A 19692-nucleotide genomic window follows, 5' to 3' on the forward strand; every position below is an offset into this window, starting at 1 on the left:
CATAGCTGGGTTTAGAAAAAGGGTTTATTCAAGTTACTGGAAGGAAAAATCCATAAATAGTTATTAACCAAGTGACTGTCACAGCAAGAACAGCAAGAAATTGGATCGACTTTTTGGGATCAGCCACTGTCAGAGACAGGATGCTGGACTGAAACGACTTTTGGTCTTGAAAGAGCATGCACTTCTTATGCTCTTATGTCATTTTCTACATATTTCATGATAAAAAAAAAATATAAAACATTTAAATTTTAAATGATTATATATGATTTGTATCTCTTATTTCAGACTGTTTTGGTTTAAATAGAACTATTAAACATCTTTTGAGATGTCACCACTTTTTGGCTTTCCTGACATTTAGATGCCCAGAAGATGACTTTTGTACTCAGAGCTGTTGCTACCCTATGGCCAATATGTCCTTGACCAAAGGCATTGTTGCCCGAAGGGCACTATGGATTAGCTGCATGCAAAAAAGAGGCTTCTGGCTTATCACATTTCTACCCCAAACCTCAGAGCTGCTGGTACTAGATCCTCATGGAGGAAGGAACGGCGGGACAGAGAGGGCGCACTAATGGTGGGGTGGGTGACTCTCTCTACAATGTCTCTCTGTGATTTCATCCTCTGCATCATTTAGGTGCAGTTTTAGGGCAACTTGCACCAGCACAAGGCCAAGGATAATTCTCTAGTTCATGTGGGAAGGCAGAGGATGCTGCATTAGTGACAGCCTATATGAGAAGGCTGAGGATGATGCACTAGCACCAGTCCAATCCCAAACTGCCTTGCATAGTAAGGCTGACAAAACTACAGTCCAATCCCAAACTGCCTTGCATAGTAAGGCTGACAAAACTACAGTCATGCCAGCCAGAGATTTACTTGAAGAGGAAAGCACCCACAGTAGAACAAGTGGGATTTAAGGTTAAAAGTCTGTGGTGGGGTCCAAAGTGGGAGAAGAGGAAAGAAGAGACCGGTGGAGTAAGATAGGGAAGAAAGGTGAGGTATCAGCAAGGGTTGAATGAATACTGAGTGCAGGGATCAGAAGAGAGCAAGAGAGAGAGTATGGAGTTATTGAGGTGAGGGAGAGCATGGTATTCAAGGTCACAGGGAAAGAAGACTGAGTTTGAGGGGAGGGAGAGCACGGGTGTCAATGGGGACATGCTGGGGTCAGATCTGGGAGGAGAAGAGATTTAAGGTGTGTGTTGTGTTTGTGGCATTGTGGACCCTTGGTTGTAATGGAGCTGACTCCACCCATGGGGAGGAGACCCGTGGGGAACCATTGTGATAGGCTGACACAGATAGCAGACACAGTATGGATAGAGTTTTTATTGTACTGCTGTAGATAGATGGTGAAAGCAGGAAGGTAAGGCACTAATCCACGAAGTGCCAGTACGTTCAAAAGGCTCAGAATTATAGTCTCACCCAGATGCTCACGATAGACGGGAGCCCGCAGTGCGGGTAACACCGCGGCTGGTGGGTGGAGTTGGAGCACCGGATCGTAGAGGTACTCACAGAATGAAGGCTGAGAGAAGGGTACAGAGATTGGCTTCCAAAACGATAAGGGGAATGGAACAGCTCCCCTATGAGGAAAGAATAAAGAGGTTAGGATTTTTCAGCTTGGAGAAGAGACGGCTGAGGGGGGATAGAATAGAGGTGTTTAAAATCATGAGAGGTCTAGAATGGGTAGATGTGAATCGGTTATTTACTCTTTTGGATAATAGAAAGACTAGGGGCACTCCATGAAGTTAGCATGGGGCACATTTAAAACTAATCTGAGAAAGTTCTTTTTTACTCAACGCACAATTAAACTCTGGAATTTGTTGCCAGAGGATGTGGTTAGTGCAGTTAGTATAGCTGTGTTTAAAAAAGGATTGGATAAGTTCTTGGAGAAGTCCATTACCTGCTATTAATTAAGTTGACTTAGAAAATAGCCACTGCTATTACTAGCAATGGTAACATGGAATAGACTTAGTTTTTGGGTACTTGCCAGGTTCTTATGGCCTGGATTGGCCACTGTTGGAAACAGGATGCTGGGCTTGATGGACCCTTGGTCTGACCCAGTACGGCATGTTCTTAAGGCATCTTCCTGGTGGTAGAATGGTGGGACCGAAGGTCCATGGTGCAGGATATAAAGGTAGATAGGCCCTTGAGGAGCGAGTACCCAATGGTCCAATATCCTGAAAGTAGAATAGAGAAAAAGACTCCCGAGGAGTGCTTGTCTTAGTTAGTGAGGAAGTTGGAAGCGAAAGACCCCCGAGGAGCGGGTGTCTGGAGCGAGGCCCTTAGCGTGAAAACGGCATCTAAGCCTGCAGCTTAGAGCAGTCAGAGTAGCGAAGTGAAGTCTTTGCTAACTAAAGGTGGTAGCGGAAGCAGAGGCTAGATATACCCGGAGGTACTGATGTCATGTGGTGGGGCCGCCCCCCAAGGTTCCCGCCATGACGTGTATTTGAGTATAGGAGATGTGCACGCTCGTGCCCTAGGAGGCCACAGGAGTGAGCATGGCGGATGGGGATGCCCATGCTGGTATGGAAACGCCGAGGCCCTCGGCACCGGAGGCAGCCATCTTGCCCAAAGAGAGTGAAAGGGGAGTAAAAGAGGTAAGGCAGAGCAGTCACAGCCATCTGCGACCTATGGACGCAACAGTGTGTATGTGTGTGTGCGTGAAAGAGAATGAGTTGTAGTGAAAGAGAAAATAACATATACACGCATGTGTGTGCATGTTATAAAATAGCCTGGCCACGCACACATTTGCATCAAATTTTAAGTAGGCGCATGCACGTGCGCACAAATCTTACTTCTACCACATAAAAGGAGTGTGTGCCATGACCACTCCCAGTATTACCAGGTTATCCCCAGTGCACCCAGTTAAGAGAGAGTTCCTCCAACCCCTCCCCCCCCCCCCCCCGTTTAATAGCCTTCAATCTCCCCAGTTAGCCCCAACTCTTAAAACCTCACAGATCCGAGTTTTCTTTAAATTTTAATTTACAAGGCATCTATAGCAGAAGTAAAATTTCGCAGCAGGAGCCCTCAGTGTGTGCCAGTTCACATCAATATTTATGCGCAGATCTTAGATTCACACCCCAAAATGCCCATGCCCTACCCAGATCATGGCCATGCCCTGCCCCTTTTGAAAACTTTTCAGATGTGTGCGCTGTGGGAGATATGCGCGCATCTCTGCGGCTTTTAAAATCTGCTCAGTGCACACGAGCCAGACTTCTTCATGCATCCCTTATTTAAAGAACAAGTCGGGCTTCTAAAATTCAGCTCTATGTATTGTATGGCAGGAGCAATGTTATGCACAATGCCATTGATAAGTGCAACTTCAATATAAGCCATTTCAAATAATATTTTACCTAAATACTACTGCGCTCCAGGATCCAAGAGATGCTAGGAACTCTCTCAGAGACAGCTCAAATGGGGGAGAAACACATATTCTCTAAGGAGATTTGGTGAAACAAAGGACAATGTTTTAATATCTTATTGAAATACTTTGGAGGAAGAGAAATTTTACTCAAGGGAGACTGAAAAATTAATTTTGATTAAAATATAAAGAGCATTTTCCTCTAAAGAGAGAAAGTTGGCAATTGGTCTACTTATGTAAATTGAAATATTGATAAATATAGAAACATAGAAATGACGGCAGAAGAAGACCAAATGGCCCATCCAGTCTGCCCAGCAAGCTTCACACATTTTTTCTCTCATACTTATCTGTTTCTCTTAGCTCTTGGTTCTTTTTCCCTTCCACCCCCACCTTTAATGTAGAGAGCAGTGATGGAGCTGCATCCAAGTATCTAGCTTGATTAGTTAGGGGTAGTAGCCACCGCAATAAGCAAGCTACACCCATGCTTATTTGTTTTACCCAGACTATGTTATACAGCCCTTATTGGTTGTTTTTCTTCTCCCATGCCGTTGAAGCAGGGAGCTATGCTGGATATGCGTGAAGTATCAGTCTTCTCCCTTGCTGTTGAAGCAGAGAGCCATGCTGAGTATGGATGTGTATGGATGTGTATGTATGTGTATGGATGTGTATGTGTATGGATGTGTATTCGTTGGGCCATTCATTTCATGGGTTTTGCACATGTCACGGATTTATGGTACGCTCATAAGAACGGATAGTACGTGCGTAAATCTTTAATAAAATACGTGCATATGTTTTGTTCTTATGCTCATACCATAAATCTGAGGGGTACACATGTAGCCATGAAACAAATGGTCCAACAAATGCACATACTTAATAAACAGTAAAATGCAAGACAGACCAGTAGTAGAATAGTCTCTTCCATAGAGATAAATTCTAAAAGGCCAGGGTGATCGCACATATGAGGGTGAGAGCTCACTTTTCACTTGGCCATAAGTGTCAAATTGTCTGGCTACAGCTCTGTTTGTACCCAATGCAGAGACCTGCTTACAATTTTAAGGACACATTTAAGTAAATATAAAAAAAGTTCCTGAAAATCTATAATAATTTTTGAAAGTTAACATATTGCTCAATCACATGAATGGACTCATACATAGGATATAAATATGATTATTATTTTATTATTTGTCATTTATTGTGTCAATAAAAAATCAAAGAGATGCAATGCCATTTATATTTTAGATATTGAACACTATGAGATGTTAACCGTGAATGGAAAATTTAGTCCTAGTCCCAAATGTTTAAAACTCAGGTTTTATGCTGGTAGAGATACAGGTACCTAATTCAATGCATTAAATTATTCAAGCTAAACTTTACTGTCTAAAACTCCTTCAGCATCCACCTGAGAAATTCATTAAATGATATTTATATCAATGCCAAGGGAAGACACATGCCTCTCTCTAGTGAGATAAAATGTCAGAAGAGCAGCCAGCAGGGCAAATGCATATTGTCACTAGGTTATTAAAAAAGTAATAACAAATGAGCAGTATGGCTGGGGAAAAAACAATGCACCATTGTTTTTCTTTACTCTACAGGGAATATATGCATTTACATGTTAATATATGCATGTAAAAGAATCACAATTAAGAGAGATCATCTTTCCAGCAATGTCTTCTTGAGTATAAGCAGTTTATTTGGTCCCTCCCCAGTTTATCTAGTGAGTCTATCTGAAAGATGATATAAACCTGGGTGAGTGAAGTGTAGAAGTACATTGCATTATTATTGTACATTTTCTGCTGGTACCCTATGGAAAGGTTGTTGGTTGCTCTGGCTACCCACTGCTACTCTCTTGTTCTTATTGATCATGAAATGCTACCAATTAACTCAGGTTACTTGTATGCTTACATTTTCAGTACTTTAGGAGAGTAACCTTCTAAAGAATATTTGCAAGTAAAAAGGTGCAGAAATGGGTTTTTACAAAATTGCCTGCACAATATGCTGGCAAACGTACGTGCACATGTCATGTTCGTGTGTAAATGTTTCTAACCCAGACTGAGTGGAGGCATTCCTGGGGGTGGAGCTGAGGAGAGGTTAGGACTTAGATATAACTTTTGGATTTTACAAAATATGGGGCGGATTTTAAAACCCTTGCGTGCGTAAATCCTTCCAGATTTACGTGCGCAGGGCCGCCGGCATGCGCAGAGCCCCGGGACGCACGTAAGTCCCGGGGCTTCCTGTCGGGGGCGTGTCGGGGGCATGGCGGGATGATGCGGCGTTTAGGGGCGGGGCGCGGCGTTTCGGGGGCAGCGATGTTTCGGCCCGGGAGCGTTCCGGGGGCGTGGCCACGGCCTGCAGAACAGCCCCCCGGGACCGGACCACGGAGCGGGGCAGCCGGCCGACGCACGCAAAGTTACGCCTGCTTCAGCAGGCGTAACTTTGCCGACAAAGGTAAGGGGGGGGTGCGAAGGAAAGTTCCCTCCGAGGCCGCTCCGAAGTCGGAGCAGCCTCGGAGGGAACAGGCGGCGTGCGCAGGTTGCACAAATGTGCACCCCCTTGCGCGCGCCGACCCTGGATTTTATAAGATACGCGCGTATCTTATAAAATCCAGCGTACTTTTGTTCGTGCCTGCTGCGCGAACAAAAGTATGCGCTCGCGCAAGTATTTAAAATCTGCCCCTATGCTTTTAAATTTTACAAAAAAAAAAAATTGAGTGGCTATCTTGGTAGGCATAATTTGTGCAGGCAGATTTGGTGGGATAAATTTCAAAGTGGACTTAGACACAGATGTATGCTTTGAAAAATTGGAATAACTAATGTGCATATTCGCTTACTTTTTTTTTTTATGAGCAATGTTACAGAATTACTCCCGAAATGCACATAAAACATCATAGCCAGTATTATATATTTGGAAAATCAGCTTTCTGATCTAAGACAAAATTTAATTTCCAGAACCAATAATTGTATTTCTCCTAAAATTTATGTAGCATGTAGAATGATAAGTAGCGGCAGATCTGCGAGGGGTCTGCTGGCAGATCCATGTGAGGTAAAGATTTCTCATGAGTGCCACAAGCTAGCCACAGAAACCTTCAGCACTATCAGTCTCGGTATTCATTGTCTGACCTATTCCTGCAATGTACTGCATTTTAAGACGTGAGAATATATGGACTTGTATCACTGTCTCTGAGTTATGTCAATATTTTTCATATGCAGTGAGATTTCCATTTTAGAGAATACAGTCTTTTTCTGGCATTTTAAAATATTCGCATACAGCATATTTACAGCAAAATAAAACTGGCAGATATAACTGGGTGAAGGCATCCCTTTAATTCTTAACTGCAATACTATAGAAGTCAGAAGTGCAGCATGCCCGTTCTGACTAGAACCATTACTGGATGAAAGGAATGGGAAATTCTACATTTGCTGATACTCTCTCATAGATTTCCTGTCAATGAAAGCCACATATTGCTCCACGTTTATTCTTCTGTAGAATAAAAGCTTGTAAAGATTTTCCATTCCTCTTCTCTTTCATTGGAGGCAGGATGCTGGCTGGATACTGTAACTCTTTGGCCTGATTCAGTTAAGCAAATCTATGACAGTAGTCTACAGTTGGAGGCTTTGTAGAGCCCTTGATATTTATACTGGGGATTTCATTTCAAGTGGTGAAAGACCAATTGAATCTTCAGACAGTTGCCCTTTCGGATTCCTCAAGACACTTCCCGTCTAATTCTAGCCACAGAGCTGTTGGATCTGAAATGGGAAGTTTATAATCCATAAATATTATTTCTTCCTCATGAAGAACCAAAAGGGAGACAGATCCTTAGAATCAGATCCAATAAACCCTCAGCCCAAGCAATAACCCTATGCAGTTCTATGCTTTGTCTGAGTGTAAATACCATGCAAGAAAGCAGACCCATAGCTCGGGAGCATTATGATGCAGACAGAAAAGCAGGAAGTAGACAATTAAGAGGCCAATATTTAGCCACTATCCAGCTGTTAGTGTTCGTGGTAGTTGTGGGTGGATCCTTGGGCCGATGGCAGATGACCACACCCCTGGGGGAAGATCCCGAGAGGGACCACCGGTCAGGCTCAGAGTGTGGAGACAGACACACACTAGTTCTTTTATTAACCAGTATATGGAACTACCAGAGGTGGCAGTAGTGAGCTGGAAGTGCCCGGCTGGGCTGTAGTCCCTCAGATACTGGAACAGCTATCCTGGATAACTGAGCTGTAGAGAAACTGAACATAGTGAGTAGGCAGGGTATGCAGAGTTCCGGAACAGAACCTTGATGGTAACACTCACACAATAGTCTCTTAGAAGCAGCCCAGGAGCTGGAATAAAGTAGGCCCTCAAGGAGCGAGTACCTGGTTCCAGGGAACGCTCTGAGAGAACGATGGTAACTCACTGGTGTTGTAGGCAGCGATGGCTTCCTGGCAGAAGATAAACTTGTTTGGCTAACTTGGCTATCTTAGCCGTCTAATAAATCTAGATAAGGTTAAAAATCAACCCTTATCTGGCTAAGTGGCTTCCTGCTGGAATACCCCCATCACAACCCTCACTTATCCAGTCAGTGAGGCAGAATTTTCAGATAGCGCCACTTAGCTAACTAAATCCTATCTTAACTGGCTATGTGGCACTAAATATTGACTTCTTAAAGAGAATGCAACAGAAGCGAGAAAAGAGTAGGAGACAAAGAGCCAGATTTTAAAAAGGTTACGCGCGTATAAGGGCTATAATTTTTTACTGATGTCAATTTTACTATGAATACCTCTGAATGTGTCTGTAACAACAACCCCCTCAACACTAACCCACCTCCCGAATACCCACCCTGATTCAAAGTGCCTTTCTAGAGTAGAGTATCAGAATGACCCTATACAGAGGGTTTTCTCTCTCTCACACATATGCATCAGTCTTAGACTAGGACCTGTCTCTTATTCTGAGCACATGTGCACCCAGCTTTCTTAATATGTGCAAACAATGCTTTTAAAATCTACCACTATGCGTGTACTTTTGGAGCACAAGTGTGCACTATTTTATCATTGTGCAGTGGGGTTGTACAGTTTATAAAGCACTAGGATAAATCCTTGCACATCCATGTATACATGCAAATGCTGCACCGTGAATTGGTTTGAAAGTTAAGCTTTAGGTGTGGGTAAAGTCAAGAGCAGAATGTCACCATGGTGTCATTTTAACCCCACTGAAGAGAGGCATTTCCAGGGCAAGGGTGGGGAGGATCTTGCAAGTTTATGGATAATTTAAAATTTAGAAAAGTATGCACATAATGTTACCCAGAAAAATCATCCACACAAAAAAGAGGCACATATTTCAAAGAGAAAGATTTCCCTTTGAAAATTAGTGCATAGTCCATGGGTAAAAACTACCCACTGACTTTTCCCTTCTGCAGACAGCTTGAAAAATGCCCTCATTAAGTCACGATCTGCCAAACTAAACTGTGTTTCATTGTGTCATGTTGTATGGGTATTATGTATGGTTTTATTGTACCCTGCTGAGAATGTAGGATCGTGTGGGTTAGGCATTTTTTAAAACAAATAAATAATGCCAGACTGTACTAAATCTGGGGAAACATTATACCAGGTACTTACAGACACAAATATCTCTGCTCATACAGCATTTTTCTATTGCTAATATATTGATTATTGCTTACAACGGACATCAAATCTGGATATAGTGTACCATCAATGCTGCTAGAAATAGATTTAAATTGCCCTCTGAAGACAAGCACAGCCTTATCGGAATAATGATCTGATGGGTTTTCACACATGCTTCTGAGCTGTATCACATTAGCAGTCATCTATAGGTAACCAGCCAGGGTTAGAAGTCTTCACAGCATGAAAGCAAAGCCCATTCAGCTGTGTTCTATTTTTCCAAAGAAAAAGTCCCTTACCTCAGGTGCCAGATAAAGAGTGTTAATGGCTGTCAGCATAACAACATATAAAGCATTTTGTGCAGTTTCACTTGTTCAGTTTGAAGCACATATACATACTTTTGCACTTATAGAAACAGACATGCTAAAGGATTTTTTCCAATTTTGGAAGCAATTTTCAAATAGTCTGAGTACTTTACACCAACTTTCAAAAAGAAAATTAGCATATAGCATATGTGCCACAAACTACGCATTTGCCATTTTATGTGGGTAGCTGAGAGGGTTAAAATAGCATTTGTAAAAATATCTTGTACATGAGGTAGTTGCCTCTCCCAACCTAAATATGTCCCAGGAATACCTTCTCACAGTCCAGCTGAAAGGGCTTGGGGGTTTTACAAAATCATGCACGCTTTTAGGAGGCAAATTTCAAACTGTTTGCATTCGGAGAAAGCCACTGTGGATCTTTTCCGTATCCGCTTCCCACCAATTCTGAAAGCTTTGAAATTTGCTGTGCCTAAAATACATGGTCACTTGTACCTTGGTTTCTTTTATGTGGGTAATTTTTTTCAGGGAAGGTATGCACAAACATTTGATGACGTGCCATCTAATGCATGCTTTTCCTTCTCCAATGGTCCCCAGAAATGTATCTTCTCAATATGGCTAAAAGTCTGCATGTTGTGGAAGGGCACATCAACGTTTGGTCACATTGACAGTATTCAAACAGGTAAAATGCTTTTCACCTGCATAATCCACTTAGTAAATTGCCATCTTAGCTGGATAGAAGAGGGCAATTTTTGCCAGGTCATTTTATCTAGCAAACAGCTTTGAAAATTGTTCTTATTGAGGGTGATTTTCAAAGCCATTTCCCACGGGTAGAAGAGCATTCTATCCATGTAACTGGACTTTTTGAAATTGCCCACCCTGTATGTGGGTAAAGGTTTATGAAGAGATGCATAAGGTGCACACTTTCATCCACATTGCAGTGGAAGTGATCGTGAAGTGGGGCTAGGATGGAGGAGAAAACTACATGCACAGATTTGGATTTCCAAAAATTATGCACAGAGTGTTGGTATGAAAAAGTATCTGCAGAAAATGGAGGTACTAAGCTCGGCAGATTCTTTTTTTTTTCTTTACACAGTTTTCCCAAGTAAAAGTGCTCACATACATTTCCTTTGAAAACCTGTGCAGGAAGGTAGGTTAAAAGTACTCATAGGCTTGACAACTTTGTGGTACTGTGAAAAAATTGTCTTCTTTTGTGTCTTTGGGGAAAAATACTTAGGAACCCATTTACTAAGCAGCAATACTGCATTTGTGTTTGATAAATGCTGATTCTGTACTTATCACTTAGTAAAAACATGTTATCCTGCACTATTTAGTGATAGCGTGCAAAATGTATGATTATTGCAAATTTCCACACACACATCAGGCACCATGTGGGTTTGGTAATGAACTGTATTGCATGCAAATGGATGCAGGCCAGCTCATTGCAATATGAATAGATAACATGTCTCATGAAAAATATTGGCGCAGGGCGCTACACCAGAAAACTAAGCTACACTTGGCTCCTGGTGATTCTCTTCGCTTGCCATCTTAAAGGGGTCCCAACTCTACATGGAAGCTCCTTCCCCATCCAGAAAGATCCTTGATGGACTCTGAAGCCATGGAAGTCCCCTTGCCTCCCCTACCACCCAACCAGCACATTCATAATCATTAGTTGGTGCTACCCCCCCTTAAATAAGCCCCAACCCTAGCCCTAACCCTACCCCCAGCTTCCACATACTCCCTATCTCCTCCCAAAGCCCCCCCTTTCCCTGATCTCCTCGTTTATCAGAGAGGCAGAAGAAATCTTAAGCTACTCCAGCTCCACTGGTGCCAAAATTCAAATCGGTGCTGGCTAACCCGGGCTCAACAAAACCTCTATGGGATTTACTAAACTATGGTACCACAACACAGGAATGTACTGTATTACCACAGCTTATTAAATAAATAGGCCCCTTAGTATACCTGCTCCGTGCAAAGGTAGATACAAGACTGTACAGACAGATAACTATTTTGAACTCTTAAATGTAATGTGACATGTTTGTTTTAAAATCTAAAAGGTGTACAAATATTCTATGTGATAGCACAGTGAATACACAATCAAGAATTTTCTCTTAAATTATTTATAAATCCTATGTGAGCGCTAATATAGGACCATCAGAATAAGTACTCCTGGTTGCCCAACCTTCATTGCTTTACTCTTAATCATCGGTCCAAAAATTGTACATTTTTTGAGACTTTTTTTTTCTTTTTGCAAATAAAATTAGTTCACTTATCTTAATGCTTGCATTCAGAGTCTGTTTCCATGAAAATTTGTCGATGTATTAAAAGTACACTAGTTTTAATAAGTTCAGCACCTAGAAAACGGTTTTAACAATAAGCCCTGTAGACACAGAAATGGTTCAGCTGCAAACTAAGCTATGCTCAAAGATGTTTATGACAGCTTAAGAATTTATCTTGCATTCCCTTCAGTTTGCTGCATACTGCATGGTTATTTCTCTCACAGCAGCGTTCACAAATCAAGCTAAGAAGTCACACACATAATACAGTCTAAACAGATAAATGACCCAATTTCAATGTTCACATGATGAATGGAATGCAAGTTCAGCATGCACATATCTGCACTTTAATTGGAACCACATGATTCGGTGCTTTACTCTAATGTAGCTACTGTGCGAGAAGAGAGTTTTTCAGAATCATTAACTCATCTTTATCACACCAAAACACAAACACATTTTGCCTATTTATCTTCTCACCTTGTCCTGTTTGTGTAGCACTACATTACCGTGCCTGTTCAACTGACTTAGGATAGGTACAGTTATTTATTTCCTTTCAAACATTACAATAAAGAAGAACCAAGCTTCCAGCTCTTGTAAAGCTATATTAGAAACACGGTTAAGAGGAGTCTGATCATTTCATGCTATGAAAGAAAAAAAAAATTAAATGCCACTTCTCTTTCCATGAACTCTCTCTATATAGGGGCACAAAATTTATGTTGGCGAGGCATTAGGCAAAGATAGTAAGCTGCATGGCACAGCAAGCAAGTTGTTGAAGCCTTTGTATTTCTGGGTTTCTCATATCTATTTAATAATGCCTTATTTTTACTGTGTAAATTATATCAGAGGTAATGTGAGAAGCATTCCTCATAAATGTAAGATTCGTATCTTGGACCTGATTTATCAGACTTTTTTTTCCCCCATCCTGGTGCCCATGCAACAAAGTGCGCCCAGCCTAGCACACAAGTTTAAATGCGGTTGGACGGGCATTTTGGACGTACTAGACTAGCACCCGATGAAACGAGGAGATTAGCGTGTCCAAAACACCCGCTCAAACAAATGCGTAGACAATAGCGCCCATCGCATGTAAATTCCATGCAGGTGAGGCTATTAGCTGTTACACCCCGATGCAGAGAATCGTTGGGCACCCAACACACACCTTTTAACACTGAAAATTTTACTCCAGCCCTGTAGGTGGCATAAAGTCAATCCGTGAATCAAGGGCTTATGAGAAATTAAAAAAAATACAGTCCTCAGTGATTCCTCTTACATGGTATCGTTGTGATACTTAAACTTACTGCTTGCAGTGTTGAAAAATAAATGTATATTGGCTTGATTTAAAAAAAAAAAAAAAATTCTTCTGGAGGCACAATTTAGATGCCCATAGCAAGGGGCATTTAACTATGGGTGCCTTCAGCAACCTCAGCAAAACCGTCCAGAAACGGGATTAAAAACGGACACTCGTATTGAGCGCAATTGAGGGCGCCTGATGCATTTGACCCCTAGGGATGCATAATTCTCCCCTAGTGCAGGGTCCCTTTTAATGCAGCCCCTCATTTAAATACTGGATCGGGTGCCCAAAGGATGCGGCTGCGTGTGCATTAGGGAATGAGTGCTCAATATGAGCGCCTGTTTTCAACGTGCATCTTATTGTATCAGCCCCACCTGTGCTTATGGCAAAAACTTTTAGATTGGGCTCCTTGATGCCAATTTTCAAAGCCTGGGTAAACTGAGCTGAGAGAAATATTCCCTCCTCAAATTTAGCTAAAAATATATGCAGCATTCACAACCCATATATTTTTACTTGCATTATGTGCTGTACAGGTGGGAGGAAAATAGTGTATATACTCGGCATGCAGCCCCTTAGCTAGTTGCACTCCTTGAAATGATAAGACTCACGCTAGAATAGGTGTTGTAAGGGATGTTGATATTGAAGCAGAAGGAGGAAGTGATAGTGAAGAAGAGAAGAAAAAAAAAGAAGAAATGATGACTGGAGCATCAATATCTGGAAGAGCTGATATAAATGCAGCCCATGACTGGCTACATTTGTGGTAAAACATTCAGTGGATAAGCTGAGACAGTCTGTTCTACTTCTAAATCATGTCAGCAGTTTGTCTGGCATTATATCTTTTATTTTTTTAATTTTATTAATTTGTAAGATTGTAATTTTACTTTATGCAATTTTACTCTTTGTAAACTGTTTTGAACATTTTTTTTTTCAATTTAAAATTGGGATGGTTAAAATAAATATTACCATTATGAAAATGTGTGTTTGGGGCATGTTTTTGTCACAGAATGGCATGGAGCTTAGAAACTCTGTCCCCTTAAAGCAGGTCTGAATGGAAAAAGGAGCCTGTTGGATTCTCACATTTCAATTCTTCAGACATTGTTGTTGCCTACTTTAGGGGAGTTTTGGATGCCTTTTGATGTTTTGGATGCCCATTCCTCATTGAACCTCATGCATTCAATACAAAATATTATGCAAAATACTTTTGAAAGACACTGAATTATTAAATGCACAAAAGCACCTTTGCAGAAAAAAATTCCAGAAAACAATTCAGGAGAAAGATTAGTATGACAAGATAAAATTATTAATAGGAAAAAAAAAATATCCATAGGATTTGGGCTGAACTGAGCTTGACTTGATTCTGCTCAGAACAAATCCACTCTTCTATAGTCACATGCTGTATTGTGAGGTTTTTGTTTTTTGTAAATACTCAGCCAAGAAAATTATTAACAAAAATGAGAAAGAAATTGACTTCTATAGCCACTAAAACAAGATTTCGTAACTGATTTCCTGATTGATTTTGAATCTTTGACCATGGCATCCACCAAGATGAACATCAGAATTAAGAATGGGTTCATCAGAAGCTTGAATCCATTTTTATCCTGATCTCACCTAAAGCCCTTCAGCTTCCAAATATTGTGCTAAAATGATCAGGATATGTAGGCTTAATTTAGTGTTATATGACACTTGATATCAATCAAGACACTAACAACCATCTCAGGATAAACTCGAGCAGTCGAAGAATGATAATCACCAATATCTCTTTTTTGCTATTAATACAATTATTTGCAGCATTATTGCAGGGTTCACATGCCACGCGCTAACGGGATCATTTTCAAAACCTGGCGCACAGAAATCCCAAGAGATATGCACGCGGCCGGGCTGTCCTCACGCACAGAGTGCATTTTCAAAATGGCCTGGCCATTCGCATATCTCCTGCTATGCGTGAAAGTGCCGGGCATTTAAAAAGAGGCGGGCTGGGGGAGGGCCGGGCCGGGGGTGGGGGCCCTACCAGGACAGCACCATTTTCCGCTGTCCCGATGAAGCACGTGCCAACAGTCGGCCAGCGTGTGCAACTTACTTCTGCTCGGAGGAGCAGGTAAGTATAGACACACAAAACAAAATAGGGTAGGTAGGATGGGTTTAGGGGTTGGGGGCAGAGAGGGGAAAAGGGAAGAAGGTTAGTTAGGGGGATAGGGAAATTCCCTCCCAGTCCGCACCTTTATTGGAGTGGACTGGGAAGGAACTGAGCAAAGGACCAATCGCATTGCCACGCATTTCTTTTTACAAAATAACCCCCCTTGCATGCGAGAGTTGGAACCCGTGCGCACATGCACGCACCCATATAAAATTGTGCACGCATGTGCATGGGTATTGGATTTTATAACATGCATACGACACGCGCATGTTATAAAATCATGCTTCTATGTGCGCACTCTGGGAATCGTGCACGCATGGATGCCCGTGCAGTCTTTTTAAAATTTCCCCCTAAATGTAATAATTGCAGTAGTATTTCTCATCATTGTTTCTGGTCTTTTCTGTGCCACAATTTTTCATGTTGATGGACAGTAGTCATTGCAATAAATGCCTGATCAGTTGTCCGTGGAGCATTATCATGATTGATGCACTGCTACAGTGAGAGGAATAGCAATAGGTGCCTCTGTATCAATAGCAAGTCATACATAGGAAATATACAAGGCCTGGGAAAGCATTTCACGAATATATATGGTGCATTATTAATTGTTCATTTGACACTGTAATTAAGCAAATGGGAGCACCAAGTGTTAACAAGCTTTGATGAAGATCACAGTATCAAAGGAACAGACATGCTCTAACTATTAGACTACGGATATTTCTTAAAAATGATCATTAGGGGTAGTTTTCAAAAAGAATTATGTACTTAAAACTGGGTTTTCCGCATGTAAATGCACTTTGGGGCAGATTTTCAAAGGGATATGCGCGTACCCCCCGAAAACCTGCCCCAAGCTCCCCCTGCGCACGCCGAGCCTATGTTGAATAGGCTTGGCGGCGCGCGCAAGGCCCGGGATGCGTGTAAGTCCCGGGGCTTTCCTGGGGGGCATGTCGGGGGCGTGTTGTGGTGGCGCGTCATCCGGGGGCGGGGCCACGGACATGGTTCCGGCCCGGGGGCGTTTCGGCGGCGTGGCTGAGGCCTCCGAAACCATTCCCGGGCTGGGGAATTGTGCGCCGGCCGGCAGGCGTAACTTTTCTAACAAAGGTAGGGGGGGTTTAGATAGGGCTGGGGTGGGTGGAAGGAAAGTTCCCTCTGAGGCCGCTCCGATTTCGGATTGGCCTCGGAGGGAACGGAGGCAGGCTGCATGGCTCGGCACGCGCAGGCTGCCGCTTTTGGGCAGCCTTGCGCGCGCTGACCCCGGATTTTAAAGGATACGTGCAGCTACGTGCGTATCTATTAAAATCCGGCATACTTTTGTTTGCACCTGGTGCGCAAACAAAAGTACGCGCAGGCGTAGTTTTTAAAAATCTACCCCTTTATGCCCATAAGCAGACTTTTGAAAATTGTCATGGTATATGCTACTTTTATGTATGTAAATTCTTTTGAAAATTACTTCCATTAGCATATAGTCATGCACCATTTTTTTAGTTGGCACTACTGAATTCTCCATAGCATGCATGAAGTAATTCACATTTCAAACTCTTTCATAATCCTTTCTTTTGTGCAAACTTATAATATATATTCTCCTCTCTCTAACACTTCACTATTGATTTACAAATCCAATTTTCCTTCACAGTACAATAACTCAAAAGATACAAAACAAAACTTTTTGTTATCTGACATTAGGTACTTAGAAAAAGTATTCACATTCAAATTTTTAAACACATTAAGAGTGATAATCAGCACTACTTAGCCAGATAAGTAGGGACTTATCCAGCTAAGTGACAGCAGCTAAATATCTGGTCTTGTTCAGCAGCCTCCACTTAGCCAGAGAGCCACTTATCTGGTAAAGTAATTAACCAGTTAAGTAGTGGGAGGGATATGGTGTTCTGGGGAGGAGCTACTTATCCTGCTAACATAGCCAGATCAAACGTATCTGGTTATGTTAGCTGGATAATTTAGATCTGCACAAAAGCAGGTCTATAACTAGCCGGATAAGACTTATCCGGCTAACTAGCAATTTATTCACAAATATTCAGCAGCATAGTTGTGCTGCCAAATATTCCTTTTAAGTAAGCTGGATAAGTCTTATCCAGTTAACTTAGACATTTTGGCTGGAATATCCACCTCACTGGGGTGAATTTCCAAAGAGTTATGTATGTAAAAGTTAGCAGATATGTGTGTAAGAAGGCTGTACTCACAGGAACGGTAATTTTCAAATGGGCATGCGAATGCATATGTGTGCGTCGGCATGCAACCAGAGATGCAACAATTTTATAACATGTTAGCACACACAATTATTTTCTAAAATAGCCTAGGTGTGCACGTGTGTGTGCCTGATTTTGCAAGTGAGCATGCACAGCCATGTAAAGTTGGGTTGGAGTGATACAAGTGGGGGGATTTTATAATAGGCGCACATCCATGCAATGAGCAATATCACTAGATCCTCCAAACCCCTCAGGTTCATTATCTTGCATTCCCCCAGTTATCCCAGACCTCTTAAAACCCTCAGGGATGCCTGTATTTGATTTTTTTTTTTTTTTAGTTACACCTCCTCCATTGCAGAAGTAAACTTACATGGCAATGGACCTGGAAGCGTTCCCAAGCATGTAGGTTACTTGCACACACATCTCTTGGCCCCGCCCTGGAATGCCCATGCCCTGCCCATACCACACCCCTTTTTTCTCCAAAGTGAGATATGCACACATTGGCTCATGCACGCACATCCCCCCACTTTGGGGTCAATTTTAAGACCCGCGCATACGCACATGGACATGCCGATTTTGACCTCTGCTGTTTTTTGCGATTTTCATACAGTTTTGCAATCACTAGTGTTCTCAGGACTGGACTATTCTAATTCGCTATACTTGGGATTACCTGATTCCATGATTCACCCTTTGCAATTAATTCAAAACTCGGCTGCCGGCATTCTCTCAGGTACATCTCGCAGATCCCATATCACTCCAGTTTTATCGTCACTTCATTGGTTGCCTATTAAATTCAGAGTCCAATACAAGGTCTTGTCCATTAGCCACACTCTTATCCATAATGCTTCCTCATCATGGCTTTGTTCTTCACTACGTATATACAAACCAGTAAGACAGCTAAGATCCTTCTCAAAAAACCTCTTGGATACACCATCCGTCAGACTTGCCAGATTACATGTAACACACAATAGAGCCTTCTCTGTAGTGGGCCCTATCCTGTGGAATTCATTGCCAGACTTTCTCCATCTTATACCATCTGAACAACAATTTAAGACATCATTAAAAACACATTTATTCCAGAAATCTTTAAATTCCCTTGCTAGTACTGGTTCTTAATTATTGCTATGTCTCCCATCCTGACCTCCTCACCTTAGTTGGCACTTTCTGTATTTATTTTGTAGCAGAGTTGTGTTTTGTGTTATTTCTGTTTTAGTCTTATGTTTTATGCCTTTTATTATTTTACACAGATTATGTATGTTTTAATATTGTGAACCATCTGATTAATTTCCAATTGTAAAACCGGTATACAAATACTTTTAAATAAATAAATAAATAAATAAATAAATAAATAATCGGATAGGTTAGATCAGCCATAGAGCTGATCTAACTTAGCTGGATTTAACTTATCCAGCTAAGTAGCGCCTTCACCGTGGATATTCAGTTGCATAACAATGGTGCTAAATATCCCTAGTAACTTAGCCGGATAAGTCAAATCCAGCTAAATTACTTACCCGGCCAGTGCTGAATCTTGGGCCCAAAGCGTGTTAATGTAATCTTTTTCTCTTATTAAATGTAACACAATCTTAATATTAAAACAGCAGTGCTTGATATACCATAAGCTATTTGAAATAATTTTATGAAGAGATTTGTGACTATTCAATACTGAAGCTCCACAGCCTATTCACCAACTGTTAGACCTTGTAATAGGAACCTGCAACCTTCTGACTACCACTGAGCTACCGGAGCAATTCATCTAGCTGGGCTGATAGGAAATTCTTATCTGCTTTAGCCTGGTTTCTCAGATTCATCTGCCTTATCACTGCACTGTACTACATAACTTTAACAAAGAAATGTGCATTCATTGATCTTTCTATTTCAGTTTTGTTTATATGGTTAAATAAGTGTGGCTGCTGTGTTAATCCACTTGAATACATGGAAAAAATTATGAGGGTTTTATATGTACTTTTCAGTATGCACATTTTATGAAAACCCATACATATCTGCCAATATGCCAGGGAATGGGATACATGTAAAGAAGAATGTTACTGTGCTATTCCTGTAACAAATAACTATAACAGATTGTTAAGTAGTGGCTTCAGGGAAAGCAAAGAGTGCAATGTGTTATAAATTGAAAAACCATAAAATATAAAATGCAATTTTCTAAAATTAGAAAGGAAAATTAGAAATAAAACATTAACCAATAACTAGATCCAAGAAACAGAAAAGCTAGTGTTTTTGCTAAATATATATGGCATTATTGCTGCTTCATTATTCAGCACGCACATTATTTGAAGGTAATCTTGCCTAGGATTGTAGCACTGTATTATGGGAGTACATTTTGAATGCATTTACAAACCAACTCAACTGAAAAATACATTTTCCTATATATTAGCCTTGAATTGCAAAGACAGTTGATTGCCAACTACAGTATGTTCAATTTGGACAATGCATAGGAGAGAAATATGCCATTTCTGTTTCATTCTAGAAACTGGGTCTGTAAAGACATTAGCTTGTCCTATTA

General features: G+C 41.3%; 1 long non-coding RNA gene across 2 annotated transcripts in view; it reads right to left on the minus strand.

The window, feature by feature from the left end:
• Nucleotides 1-19692, minus strand: part of LOC115076214 — a 1112347-nt gene that overhangs the window by 552068 nt on the left and 540587 nt on the right. The window contains exon 3 of one of the 2 annotated variants that reach the window (XR_003852700.1): nucleotides 6759-7095. The exons of the other annotated variant lie outside the window; for it this stretch is intronic. This is a non-coding gene — a long non-coding RNA (uncharacterized LOC115076214). Of the gene's footprint in view, nucleotides 1-6758; nucleotides 7096-19692 lie in introns of those variants that run through there. 2 annotated transcript variants of the gene reach the window in all.

The sequence above is a fragment of the Rhinatrema bivittatum genome, chromosome 14 (assembly GCF_901001135.1).
Source record: "Rhinatrema bivittatum chromosome 14, aRhiBiv1.1, whole genome shotgun sequence".
In the NCBI taxonomy this organism is placed as follows: Eukaryota; Metazoa; Chordata; class Amphibia; order Gymnophiona; family Rhinatrematidae; genus Rhinatrema; species Rhinatrema bivittatum.